Below are 11,525 nucleotides of genomic sequence, written 5' to 3' on the forward strand. Positions count from 1 at the left end.
GGTTCAAATGTGGCTAATAATACAAGTAATAAAAATGCAGTTAATGGCCTAATTAGAACAGAATATAAAGAGAGGGTGCACTATTGGTAACAATTATGATGTGGAAGGTATTTATGAGGCGTATGTCAATCAGAGAATGTTCATGGAAATGACTTTTGAGTGTGTTACAAGGGCAGTTTAATGTTAGAATAAAATGCTCAAGATCTGACTGGAGGAGGAAAGAAACTGTGGTAAAAGTAATTGTATCCTATGTATGAGTCTCAATGTGATAAAGAAAAATGTAACAATTACACAGTACAACATCGCTTAGTATACCTCGGAAGGTGTAAAGTACGTTTTGACAGAGAAAGTATCACACAACTGAAATTTAAAAGATGAAGGAAATTTGAAAGATAAAAGGAAAATGTGTATATGTAATTTTGTAATTTGGACGGTATTAAGAATGTACTGTGTATATGGCAATTATCGGAGGGCAGTCACAAGTTTTTATCAGGAGAGCAAAGTTTGTGTTAAAATACGCAGACGTAAGAGTGACTTATATGATGGAAAAGTGGACCTGAGACAAGGGTACTATGTCTCCATAACTATATAATAATAAATCTTTATGAACAGGAGATGAAGGTGCAACATTGCATTAAAAAATGTAAAGTGGCTGATGAATGCTTATAAATGGAGACATCTGAAGGTCATTGTAAGCAAGAGAAAGGTATTGAAGCCAGGAAGATGGAGCAACGAATGTAAGTATGGATAGTGACAGAATGGAAGTGGATGATTCAAATACGTGTTTAGGAGTAAATAGCACAGGTGAAAGTAGGATGAGATAAGAGGTAAATCACGTCACAGGGGAAGTGGGAAGTTGGCAAGAATCTGTAAAATACTTAAAAACTAGAACCCTTAAAAAGTACATGGTAGAATATATGAAAGAAATCTGAACCAACAATGCAGTGTAGATTTTGAATGAGAGTGACAGCCTTATGATATCATTACTCAAATGACAGCTCAAAATTGTACAAACATTCGAAAACGATGTATTATCAGCTTAGAAGTTGAAATAAATTCAACGGCCGAAGAAAACAGAACATACGTAATGTGTAACTAGTGAATCATTAATTGGCAACCATATTTACGGAAGGCGGGTTGAGGGGTACATCCGGGCTGGTCGACCAGCTGAGTGGGAGGAGAAAACTCCCAGTAAGATGGGTATCAAGTGAAGCCTTAATTAATGAATAAAAGCAAACTTCCAGACGGAATTCTGCTATGTTTCTTGTCATCAGTAAAGTTACGCTTTTAATTCTGCTAAACACTCGGCTATGGTTGAGGAACGGCTCTTTATTTAATACCCGTTTCTATTTCTTACCACCACTGTTTGAAATTCACATGTAATTCTAGTAATCTTTCTCTTTCCTTATGTGTTCTACTTCCTCTTCTTGTTTTCATCTACGTTTCCGGCCTAGGCTACGTACGGGCATCAAGAGGACCATTTCATTTTAAAACATCCTTTTATTCCAAGTAATAAACGGGGATGTTCAATATATTTTATAATTTGAGTAAAAAATTTTTGCCGGTGATCTAAAAATAAATACTGAAAAATCAACTGGGGAGATAATTTACTGTTTCAAAACAAATCTTACCATCAGCAGTGAAGAAATATCTAGGTGTTGTGTTAAATGCAGACAGTTTTCTCTGCTAAGATAAAAAAAAATAGATCTGCGAAGCCTAAGTACAGTACCTTGTTTTCTTGATATTTCGTAAATATGTATCTAGCGAGTAAAATTCGAACGTGTAATTGAACAGATTACTGCTTCTGAAACATATAAATCGCATATACAATCTACTTCTTTCTCATGCAATTGCTAGGAGGACTATTTTATTATTGTTTCCCATACAATACTGTTGCTTTCACTCGTAGCTAAAATAGAAAATGGATGAGACGTCAAACATTGCCTGACTATTGCAAATTGACACTAATCAACTTTAAACATAAATAATGACAATGTAACCATATGAAATACCAAGAGGCAGTTAAAAGTGAGGAACGTTACTATTATACGAACGAGATAATTCGTACAGTACAAATTCCTTACACTGAGACTGATGACAACAAGTGCAATCGAAAGATACCTCATATTAGGAATAGGCCTATGTATGAGCTATATGTATTGATATCCTCTACGAATTATATTAAATACTCACTCAACTGAGCTAAAAGCGCTCGTTCTCTCTCTCTCTCTCTCTCTCTCTCTCTCTCTCTCTCTCTCTCTCTCTCTCTCTCTCAATTTTCTAAAATATCAGTACGTCTTTATAGTTCGACAAGTTGGGCAGATAGTATTCATATCAATATACAAATATCAAGAGAATACATGAACAAACACATCACAATAATAAAGTATTTCCAGACGTATAAATACATCCCCGATGTTACCAACTTGTTATACAAACTGACTTAGTCATCTAAATACACCCTGGACTGCTGATCATCGCTTTGAAAACGAAATTACTGCAATCTTTACGGCATGACCACGGAGCCTGGAAAAAAACCAGTGCAGTCTTCAGTGATAAAACGTACGAAGACGATTCATAATAAAAAAAGCTCTGTAGCCCTTGTTATTTTGAATTATATCTTTTTACGTAACTTATTATATGCGAATGCCAATGGCGATGGCAACCATGTGAGCTTAATTCTGAGTTCAAAACACCTCGTATTAATAAATAAAAAAATAAAATAATATGTGCGCCGAAGTTTCTTCGGCGCAATCAAGTTCTCTGTACAGCAGCCACAGCCTATAATCAAAGACACCGAAAATAGATCTATCTTTCGGTGGTTTCGGTATACTGCTGTATGAGCCGCGGCAAATGAAGCTTTAACCACGGCCCGGTGGTGGCCTATCCTATATCGTTGCTAGAAGCACGATTATGGGTAACTTTAGCCTTAAATAAAATAAAAACTACTGAGGTTGGAGGGCTGCAATTTGGTATGTTTGATGATTGGAGGGTGGATGATTAACATACCAATTTGCAGCCCTCTAGCCTCAGTAGTTTTTAAGATCTGAGGAAGGATAGAAAAAGTGCGGACGGACAGTCAAAGCCGGTACAATAGCTTTCTTTTACAGAAAACTAATAAAAAGGGTAAAGAAAGAAAATGACGAGTTCATCCTCGAAGGAAGAGAGACTGCCTTTTGAAAAAGAAAAAGAAAAAAGCCTTTCAAAAAGTGCTTGTGGAAGGAATGAGAGAATGAGTCATGAGATATCTCGTCCCCACACATTATACGAGGGGGGGAGGTGGAGAACCTGGCTGGTATTACGTGGAAGCCGAGAGGGGTGGGAAGAAACTCGCGCTTCTGCTTTATGGAAAATGACCTAAGATACTGTCTTTGAAAAACCCCAGGAACCAAGGGCAGTGCGAGAAAAGATCCTGAGCAGACATGAAAGGAAAGCCGACGACTAGAGAGCAAAATAAAATGGTACCAAAGGAAAAACTGTGGTTAGGTGATGAAAATCTACCACGGTGCGACTGCCAATATCATGATCAAAGCTCTCTTCACTTTTCAATTTATTTAAAAGCCTCTTTTTTTAAGACGACTTTTATTAAAGTCCCCGAAAAATACGCTAACACCTCCCCACTCTGATCTCAGAACTCTAATTTCGTCTACGCATCTGAGACACTGGGGGCATCATAATATGTGTCGACAAACTCCAACTAGTTTTGCGAGTAAGGACAGATGTGACTGCTCATAATATTATTGCAGAAGAATTTTTTGCCGCGAAAAAAACATGTTACTAAAAAACAAAACCATTTACGCACAGATCAGTTAGTTTTACAGTTTTCGAAGGCCACCAGAAAATTTTTTATGTAAAAATGTACAAAGAATTTACACATGCGCAATATATATATATATATATATATATATATATATATATATATATATATATATATATATATATATATATATATATATATATATATATATTATATATGTGTATGTATATACATACATACACATATATACAGACATACATACATACATACATACACACACACACACACACACACACACACATATATATATATATATATATATATATATATATATATATATATATATATATATATATATATATATATATATATATATATATATATATATATATATATATATATATATATATATATATATATATATATATAACCAAACCGACTCAAAACACCTCTGCTAGCCTTTAACTAGATAGTGATATATGTACTATACTGTACATTCCCACTATTTCAACTTTCTTTCGTCACGAATACTAAGGAAAAAATTCATCCGTAAGACATTATACTGTTGAGATTTTGTTTTTAATAAAATGACTACCAACAAACCCTGTAACTACCACGCACATAATAAAAAAAAAAAATATACAACTCATCACTCATATATGAATTTCCTACTTCCCAGAATTTCTGAGGTCACACAGCAAAGTATATCAAAAGATAAACTGAGCAAAGACGTCTAGATTTCCATCCCCATGACTGAAAAAGTCTTTCAGAAAACGAAGCGGCTGGATGATTCCGGTAACTAAAGTAGTCACAATCAGGATTACAGTAACTGTACATTTGAGAGTCAATTCTCAACATCTATGCTATGTGCTCTATCTTCCCTGCTTCCATTTACCTTCACAAAATTATATTTTTTTAAACGCGGATTTATTCTTCCAAAAGTCAACACAAGAGGAAAAGGTGTACTGTTGAAAAATAAGGTACATAATAATTCGAACTTACTTCGCTAAAAATGGAAATTCACCCAAAATATGAAATTAACAGCTTTCAACTCGTTCCATTTACTACGTTAAATAAACAGATGAACGACGTGTTTACGCACAAGCTCAAGAAATATAAATAAAACCTGTAAACAAATAAAATTTCATAAATTTCCAAAGTCGCTTCTCATCTCCAACCCATATGCATTACTCACTACTTGACTCTCCTCGCTTTTAAGAATATTTTTCAGAAACTCCTCAAATCCTTGTCATCACTACGATGAGTCACAGTGACTCATCCCTCCCTTATTCATCGCGGCCTCCGCGTCACTCCCTCTTCTCCCTCCCTTCTGGATTTTCGCACTTTTAATCGATCAGCCGAAATGGTGCCTTTCTTACACGGAAGAACTCCGGGGCTGTCAAATCCCAGATATTTTTCAGAAAACAATTTCTTAAATATTTGATTAATTTCTAACTTTTGTTCTCTCCGACTTTTTCACTCTTCTTATTTATCAGCATTTGGTTCTTGGTGTTTGGTTTTTACTTTCAGTGCGTTCGACATACAATATTCACGCGTGACATTTGTTAACATTTTCTGAACAATTTTTAGCTACGCTCCTTTCTTCCTGATTTTGTGTTTTTCAAAACAACTTTCCTATATTACTTTTATTTAATTTTATAATTTTTCGGAGATCTCGCTCCCGATTTCTTGTACCGGTCATTTTGGCTTATAATTAATTTTCCTTTAGTTTATCGTTTTAAATTTTCATTTCTTTAAGTTTTAATTATTCATCTCTATTTACTGTTTCTTTTATTTCAGTCTAAATCAAGATGATGGTGCAATAATAAGAGGAAAAACTGGATAAACATGGACAAATTCAAATAAAAAATGAGAGAGAGAGAGAGAGAGAGAGAGAGAGAGAGAGAGAGAGAGAGAGAGAGAGAGAGAAACATACATAAATCATCTGGGACGCAATCCTGAACTTAGGGGATTATCTGATATATAAATTCTTACACGTAAGTATTCATTTAAATAACTTCTTTCTGTAGAATTACTTTAAATATACTCACTGACATCTGAATAATACTTATTTTAGCGGTATTTACTTTACTTTCCTATGAAATACTGGAAACGACGATGGATTGATACCGACAACAATCATGCGTGGATTTACGTGAAGCCTCACCCAGGAGGGAGCGGTTTCAGAAACTCATGTTCCCCTTGTTCCAATGTCCTGTTGACAAAAAGAAAACCATACCTGCCAAAGACAATCTGTACACATCTATACCTAGGCTCAAGCTTACGTACATATAATCTATGTTCGGAAAGGAACTGTGAATTCCTGAAACCCAGCGCTGTCAGTCACACCGTCAAAACACTGGGGAGATATCTGCAGTACCATCTTGATTTAGAATTATCCACAGTTCTTAAAACTGAAGCATCGCTAGTCCCAGCCGATACAAACGATAGCATGACTTACTAAAAAGGAGGGAGTTAACAATGAGATTGCGAAGGAACACTGAAAAAGACTGAATCTAGGGGAACATGTGATCAGAGAGGAAGGCATGACCTACTGTATGTAAGCAGAGAGGGAGGCACGCCTTATGAAAACATGCAAAAGGGTATAATTATATCTAAATTATTCTAAGGCTCTCTGGATGTGCAATGTTTTTGCTTAACATTGCTGATGCTTAATTAGTCCTCAATCGTAAGCATTCTGGATTATTCTTTTCCTTTATGGAATTTTATATCTATATTTTCCTTCACAAACAAAACAGTCATTTGTACACATCTACATCAATTTTTCCTCAACATTAAGTCGTGTTCCTTGACATGGGGAGGAACCCGAAAATACTAGACAGTGATCACTGACAAATTCATTTAAATGCTGAACCTTGGATAAAACCGTATGCAGAAAACTTCCAAAATATTGGCTTCTTCATACAACTGCTTGGAAGACTTAGCAGCAGCGTATCGAAATCCCCACCCTATACACTTCACCATTCACCCCTAGCTTACAAACGCACTCTTATTTTCTAGACGTTGGGCTCTTCAAAGATCTGCCTCTCCTGCTTCCTTCCTCACTCGGACATTGCAACCTCTTTTAAACTGTCTGTCATCATCTATTCTTTCGACGTGACCAAACAATCTCAAACGCAAAGCTATTCTTGTCATCTATTCTTTCGACGTGACCAAACAATCTCAAAACGCAAAGCTATTCTTTCATCCAGAATAGCTTTGCGTTTTGAGATTGTTTGGTCACGTCGAAAGAATAGATGATGACAGACAGTTTAAAAGAGGTTGCAATGTCCGAGTGAGGAAGGAAGCAGGAGAGGCAGATCTAGAAACTGCCGGACTGACATTGGAGATGAAGAGCCCAACGTCTAGAAAATAAGAGTGCGTTTGTAAGCCTGAATCCTAAGTCCTCACAGTTGTATGAAGAAGCATTGCAACCTACTTTTAAACTTCAGTTTAAATGAATGTCATCACTCTATTCTTTCGGAACACGACTTAATGTTGACCAAAAAATGTAGATGTGTACAAATGACTGTTTTGTTTGTGAAGGAAAATATAGATATAAAATTCCATAAAGGAAAAGAATAATCCAGAATGCTTACGATTGAGGACTAATTAAGCATCAGCAATGTTACAAAACATTGCACATCCAGAGAGCCTTAGAATAAACGCACCCTTTGCATGTTTTCTATTCTGGATGAAAGAAGTCTTTTTCAGTGTTCCTTCGCTTCATTTTAACTCCTCCTTTTTTAGTAAGTCATGATTGTTTGGGCTGGGACAGCGATCGAAGAACTGAATAAATCAAGATGATGATATCTCCCAGTGTTTTGACGGTGTGACTGATGCGCTGTTTCAGGAATTCACAGTTCCTTTCCGAACATAGTTATATTGGCAGCCTAGTATGGTTTTGTCTTTTATGGTCAACAGGACATTGGAACAAGGGGAACATGAGTTTCTGAAACCGCTCCCTCCTGGGTGAGGCTTCACGTAAATCCACGCATGATTGTTGTCGGTATCAATCCATCGTCGTTTCCAGTATTTCATAGGAAAGTAAAGTAAATACCGCTAAAATAAGTATTATTCAGATGTCAGTGAGTATATTTAAAGTAATTCTAAAGAAAGAAGTTATTTAAATGAATACTTACGTGTAAGAATTTATATATCAGATAATCTCCTAAGTTCAGGATTGCGTCCCAGATGATTTATGTATGTTTTCCTCTCTCTCTCTCTCTCTCTCTCTCTCTCTCTCTCTCTCTCTCTTTCTCTCTCTAACCAATGCTACGTATCTCCACTTTTCTCACCCTTTCCATTCCCCTTATGCAAAATATACTAAACAAACAATTAACTTCTGCAGCTCCAACCCTTTCTTTCTTTCGAGACCACATCCAGACTTTATTCCCATAAAGGTGAGTTGGTTTAATAATTGCTTCATGCCCAAATTTAGCTCATTTGTCAAAAATAGCCTTTGGGATTGTTAACAGTTTCCCATCACTAACTAAAAAGAGAGGGATAGTAAACGGAATAGCTCCAAACTGGGATATACTGACTTACCAAGATCTTCCTCACGATGGCAGAATAGTCAGAAGTTCTGATAAATTAATAGCCGTAAGTCTCAAACATGGCAGAGTCACAAGTTAGAACTAGCTCCAGAATATTACTGGAATTATGTGTAAGCTCCACTAGCAGCTGGAGATAGTTACAAGACCAATATGACTCCTGAGCAGACCTGTCAGGCTGATCATGATTACCTACAACCCTTGGGGATGGGTTTCTAACGATTAATCAAATAAAAGGCCATTGCTTTTTTAATCATATGCTATACAATATTTGTTAAAAAACTATATAACAAAATCTGGTTTCAATCACATTCACAATTCCTGTACGGATTTATAGGAAGCACAGTAATTAGTCGTATCTTGGACACGTACTACGTTGCAACGGTAAACAATGTTAAGCCCGTGGTATCTTTAAATGACTGATTCCTAGATTTGTGTCTTGAGATAACTGTCTCTGATGTAAACATTAGGTAATACTTGGAAACATGACACTGAAAACTTGGGAAACATGACACTGAAAACTTGCCTTAAGGCCTCGAATATTAAAACAGAATACCTTACATTTCTTTCTGTTCAATGTGTTGTAGGGCTACTGTTCAATTCAATACGCCAAGCAAGAATCAAATTCATAAAAAGTGAACATAAAACATAATATAATCATTAAGAGATAAAATCAGAAAAGAAAAGAATTGAAAACTGACAACAATAAATGCACTAATAACATACCTGCTATCGATAAGAAATTTTAAAAAATATCTAAAAAAATCCGGATCATGCATTTAGAAACATGTAACAATAATAGGTAAATAGCAAGACAAATAACAACTGACCTAATTATAGTTGGGTGAGTGTTGCATAAGGAGTAAAATGAAAAATACTGGGTAAGACATTTAGTTTATAGAAGCATACGAGTCATAAATTCTGGGAGACATGAAGATAGCTGGGAAATGCGCAATTGTACAGGCAAAAATATAGTTAAGAGAGAGAGAGAGAGAGAGAGAGAGAGAGAGAGAGAGAGAGAGAGAGAGAGAGAGAGAGAGAGAGAACCACGGGACTGTGAGATAATGGTGTGTTTTTATAATGAAGTTAGATAGTTTTTGTTGTTCTTGCCGTTGCCAGGTTAACCGTACACCAGCATAGGTTCTTGCTCAAAGAGATCACAGAGGTATGAAAATTTATGATCAAAGACAAGGCATAATGATTAATTTATCTCATACTGTAATTAAGACACTAAAAGACTATTTGTCAACGCAACAGACAGAATGGCACGATGAAACCTTTGGAGAAAGCCACAATATAGCGTAAAAGACAAAGGTTGATGAGATACTGACGATAAGGGGCCGAAGATTTAAATATGGAAATCGAAGACATGAAAATTTAGGTCCAAAAACGATAGAAAGACTAGAATTGAGGAACTGAAGTAAGAACAATTGGTTGATGATGCTACTTACAGAAAAATCATGTCAATGACTGAGGAATACGAGTGGTTTAATGGATGTTTCCAATTTTCAATGTTATACTAAGAACTGACAATAAGAAAGACAAACATTTATAGAGAAAAACCACAGCACATGAAGAAAACAAGTCAGGACCAGACACCATTATCTCCCAAATCTCTGGAATGCTAACATTTAAGACCTGTTACTCTCACAGGCTATTGAATTCTCGCCAAACTTCACTTTTCCAAAGAATTTATCCCTCCTTCTTCAGAGGCAGATCCTTCACGATTAGGTCCCTCCCTCAATCAAATGTTTGTTATTTCTTTTTGTCCTTGATGCCTGAACTGAATAAAGAAATCTAGTTGTTCGTTCCGTCGATTTGCATGAAGGAAAATTATCATTTCATACAGAAACTGAGGGCCTCAACACGTAAGAACAGGATCACAGATTTCACGTAGCAGGGCAAGACGATATAAACATGATGAGATCCAGAAAAAATATAATATAATATATATATATATATATATATATATATATATATATATATATATATATATATATATATATATATATATATATATATCTTCGTTTTAACGTCTTTTTCCCATTTTTTAATGGGGTAAGCACGTTTTAACGTTTTTTCCCATTTTTTATATGGGGTAAGCACGATGCCTTCTTTTGAAGGGCTTTGATTTGGCGTTGGGGTAGGCCGTAGCCTCGATCGGCTGCCCTGCCTGACATCGCTTAGACCCCGGTAGCACATGTATATATGTATCATGCTAAATCCCCAGCTCCCCCTCTCCCAGTAGCGAAGAGACGTGAGTGGTTAGGCCGACAGTTCGAGACGTGTAAGGCGTCTGTTATGTTTTCAGACGATGTTGGAGTGGCTTTGTTTGTGTGTGTATTTGTCTGTAACACCCATTTACTTTCAGCACACCTATCCGTTGATTACATACATAATCCCAGGGTGTCTACACGGATAGCAAAGTGTCCGCCCTCCGACCGGCCGGCTGCGGATTTGGACCCGCAACACAGACTTCTTATGAAGTCCGAGTCTGTTACTCTACTGACCGAGCCATCGAGGCTCTATATATATATATATATATATATATATATATATATATATATATATATATATATATATATATATATATATATATATATATAGAAGAATCAAGGGCGCTAAGTTATGGATTATGAAAACGATCAGAACTATGAAACATCCAATGATACACTGGTAAAAATATGACTGAATTCAAAGGTTATGTGCCTCGTAACCAGAAATAATGAGGATGAGTCAGGCAACAAGTGACAGAAAACTATCAGGATAAATTGTAAAACTATAAAAAAGTAAGGATGAGTTATCGACAACATACAACCACAATGAGGACTGTAACAGAGTACTGACCTGCAACCAAAAATGATGACAATGATCCTTTGTAACATGAATCAGTAGCAAAAAGCACTGTCTTAATAACACAGTGGTAACAGGTTATTTGACTAAAACCAAAGTCCGTAACAGGTTATTTGACTACAACCAAAGTCCGTAACAGGTTATTTGACTAAAACCAAAGCCCGTAACAGGTTATTTGACTAAAACCAAAGCCCGTAACAGGTTATTTGACTAAAACCAAAGTCCATAACAGGTTATTTGACTAAAACCAAAGTCCGTAACAGGTTATTTGACTAAAACCAAAGTCCGTAACAGGTTATTTGACTAAAACCAAAGTCAGGTTATTTGACTAAAACCAAAGCCCGTAACAGGTTATTTGACTA

Source organism: Macrobrachium rosenbergii, chromosome 11 (genome assembly GCF_040412425.1).
Source record: "Macrobrachium rosenbergii isolate ZJJX-2024 chromosome 11, ASM4041242v1, whole genome shotgun sequence".
In the NCBI taxonomy this organism is placed as follows: Eukaryota; Metazoa; Arthropoda; class Malacostraca; order Decapoda; family Palaemonidae; genus Macrobrachium; species Macrobrachium rosenbergii.